Genomic DNA, 3890 nt, shown 5'->3' with positions numbered 1-3890 from the left:
CGATGTGCTTGGTTCCTTTCCCTTGTGATCTCAGCTGGACATCCCGAGCAGCACTCAGTCAAAGAAATGGCCCAGGGTCTCGGAAACCAAACCGGTTCAGTAAAGCTACGCTTTAAACCCCGTGGAGAGTAAAATGTGGTGTTCACACAAGGAAAACGCACTTCAGTATACAATGGAACAATAAGCAACACAACAATGGTAACACAACTGTTGAATAATTACACATTGTGTTCTTTTGATTTTAAAACAAAATAGTTGGCCAACTTAGCACACAATATTGTGTTTTCTATTTTTTTTTACTGTAAAATCTGAATGTTACGGTGTGTAAGTAAAGACCCAGCTCACCTCTCTACCAATTAGGTCAAATATTGTAAATAAAAATATAAAATCATAGAATATCAAGGTTGGAAAGGACCTCAGGAGGTCATCTAGTCCTACCCCCTGCTCAAAGCAGGACCAATCCCCAATTAAATCATCCCAGCCAGGGCTTTGTCAAGCCTGACCTTAAAAACTTCTAAGGAAGGAGATTCTACCACCTCCCTGGGTAATGCATTCCAGTGTTTCACCACCCTCCTAGTGAAAAAGTTTTTCCTAATATCCAACCTAAACCTCCCCCGCTGCAACTTGAGACCATTACTCCTTGTTCTGTCCTCTTCTACCACTGAGAATAGTCTAGAACCATCCTCTTTGGAACCCCCTTTCAGGTAGTTGAAAGCAGCTATCAAATCCCCCCTCATTCTTCTCTTCTGCAGACTAAACAATCCCAGTTCCCTCAGCCTCTCCTCATAACTCATGTGTTCCAGACCCCTAATAATTTTTGTTGCCCTTCGCTGGATTCTCCCCAATTTATCCACATCCTTCTTGTAGTGTGGTCCCAAAACTGGACACAGTACTCCAGATGAGGCCTCACCAATGTCGAATAGAGGGGAACGATCACGTCCCTTGATCTGCTGGCTATGCCCCTATTTATACATCCCAAAATGCCATTGGCCTTCTTGGCAACAAGGGCACACTGTTGACTCATATCCAGCTTCTCGTCCACTGTCACCTCTAAGTCCTTCTCTGCAGAACTGCTGCCTAGCCATTCGGTCCCTAGTCTGTAGCTGTGCATTGGGTTCTTCCGTCCTAAGTGCAGGACCCTGCACTTATCCTTATTGAACCTCATCAGATAACTTACAGACCAGGAGTCTTCCTAATGGCACAGGTGTGCCTGCTTCTCCTTGCACTTTTTTTCCAGCTGGGGACATATGTTAGCAAGACTCAACCTTCATCTTCAATTTTCAGCCTTTCAGCCAGCTTACGGTGCAGGGAGGGAGTAGCTAGGGGCTGTGTGCAGGCCGGGGGTAGCTCAGGGTGCAGGGAGGGAGTAGCTAGGGGCTGTGTGCAGGCCGGGGGTAGCTCAGGGCGCAGGAAGGGAGTAGCTAGGGGCTGTGTGCAGGCCGGGGGTAGCTCAGGGCGCAGGAAGGGAGTAGCTAGGGGCTGTGTGCAGGCCGGGGGTAGCTCAGGGCGCAGGAAGGGAGTAGCTAGGGGCTGTGTGCAGGCTGGGGGTAGCTCAGGGCGCAGGAAGGGAGTAGCTAGGGGCTGTGTGCAGGCCGGGGGTAGCTCAGGGTGCAGGGAGGGGATAGCTAGGAGCTGTTCTGTGGCCCACAGTGTGGAAACCCCTATGCTGGAGGCAGAGCTTATCTGCCCCGGTGAGAGCAGCGGGAGGGGCTGGGTGCTCTGAGTACAATCCTGCTGAGACCGTAGCAATGTACCCAAGGCGCCCGCCCTTCCCCCTGTTCACACGGCTGTGGGGCCCTAGCTCGGGTGCGTCTCCTCCAGCTCGTGGCCTCGCTGTCCCCTGCAGCATTGCCCCTCCCCAGCTCCAGCGTATCAGAGGGGACACTTAGCAAAGGGGGCTTCCTTCTCCCTCCCTGGGGTGCTCTCGATTTCCACCTCGTTGCCTGCGTCAGTGTCGCTCGGTGCTGGGAGCTGCCTCCCCGGCTGCGCTGCAGGGCCTGTTCCCGAGCTCTGTATAACTAGCCTGGCAAGGCCTTGTGCACACGCACTGCCGTGGGGCCCAGGGTGCAGCTGGTCTCCCCGTGAAAAGGCAGGTACCGCGGTCACACTGGTGCTCTGCAAACCCCATCTCCCCCGCCTGAGGCCAAGTACTATCCTACGACTAGCTCTGTTCTTCAGTCGCTCTCCAAATGCTTTACACAGGAGGGCAGTGTCACCATCTGTGCTGTGCAGCTGGGGAAACTGAGGCCACATGACTTGTCCTCGGTCACCCCGTGGGCCAGCTGGGAGCAGATCCCAGGTTGCCAGAGTCCCTGGGCCAGTACGCTGTCCATGAGGCCACGCTGTAGGTCAGGCCGTCTCCCACCTAACTATCCCTCAAGGGAGCGGGGTGGTGGCTAATGGCGCATCGTGCCGGGGGGGGGCAGCATTGCTCGCTCTCCTTGAGACACACGGAGGAGAAGCTCCTGCAGGCCCAGGCTGCCAGGGGTTCGGCTGAGCACGGAGGTATTTTTATCATAGTTTTTACCTTGAGGCAACAGCGGGGTGTGAAATCTCGTTCAGCTGCCTGACAAACGCACTCATTGCTTGGCTGGGCTGACGGCCTGCGCGGGGGAGCGATGCCCTGGGAGAGTTCCTGTCCCGTGGAGTATCTGGTACGAGGTGTGGGATCGCGCCGTGAGCCGGTCCTGTGCTCCCGCGCTCGGCGGGCTCGGGCAGCATGAATGATCTCGGTCCGTTGCTGCTCGATATCCCTTGAATGCTCCCTAACCGCCAGGGGGGTTACGCACTGGAGTAAATTGCCCAGGGAGGTGGTAGAACCTCCCTCATTGGAAATTGATAAGAGCAGGTTAGGCAAACACCTCTCAGGGATGGTCTGTTATTAAGAGTCCTGCCATGAGTGCAGGGGACTGGACTGGAGTGGGGAGTGTGCTCTGGGGCAGGCGGGGACGTCCCCTCCCCACTTTGCTAGCTGAACAGTGTTTGGGCACTGACCATGCTGCCAACCCGGAAACATCTAAAATCATGAGTCGTCCCCCTGCCCCCTGAAACCTCCCATGAGATTGCCCTCCCCCAAATCATAAGGCTTGTTAGAAAAGCTGACCCCATATTTACAGTCCGTCTCCTGACGTGTCAGGCGCCCCTGGGCTGCCCCGGTGTCCGAGCGAGATGGTTCAGTGAGCACAGCCCTGTGGCCCCCGCTGCAGGACCCTCGCTCGCGGCCTGGGGCCTGCACTGGGCACTGTACAGACGCAAGGGAAGCAGCAGTCCCCACTGTGCAGAGCGGAGACTCCAGAGCGGAGCGAAGGGGTGAGTTCGTCAGGTGGGAGCTGGCCGTGGCACTCCCCGGGCTCGTCTCCTGGAGGGGCTCCCAGACTGCCATGAGACAGGTGCCTCCGGCCCAGCGGGAGTGTAATAGCTGGGCAGCCGGCTGCGCTGTCTCCCCCCTGCAGCAGGAGGAGGAGCCCACAGCAGAGGGTGGCTGGGTGGAGAATTCGGAAGCAAACCCCCGCCTGAAGAGTCAGGTGAGGCTGTGCTGGGCGAGCTACCCCCTGATGTGTATTTAGTCCTGGGGCCGCCCTAGGAGGGCAGCAACCCAGGCTTGGTGGTGGCTGGCCAGGGCCCTCTGTATCTCTGCTGCTGGTCCCCAGGGCCAGGAGGGGGAGAGAGCCTGCTGCTCCATTTTTCATTCAGTTAACAGCCCTGGCAATGCCCTGGGTGCAAACAAACCCTAAATGCACCCCCCAGCCCTGGGAATAGGGGCCCTTCCAAAAGCCCCCCTGGAGAGGTGGGGAGGGGCTTGGGTCTAATCAGCAGGTCGTGGCCCTGCCAGAGCCTCCATGAGCAAAAGTGGCCGACGCGCAGGGAGCCGTTCGGCGCTGTGGCCACGG

The sequence above is a fragment of the Lepidochelys kempii genome, chromosome 11 (assembly GCF_965140265.1).
Source record: "Lepidochelys kempii isolate rLepKem1 chromosome 11, rLepKem1.hap2, whole genome shotgun sequence".
In the NCBI taxonomy this organism is placed as follows: Eukaryota; Metazoa; Chordata; order Testudines; family Cheloniidae; genus Lepidochelys; species Lepidochelys kempii.
This window is presented reverse-complemented; position numbering follows the sequence as displayed.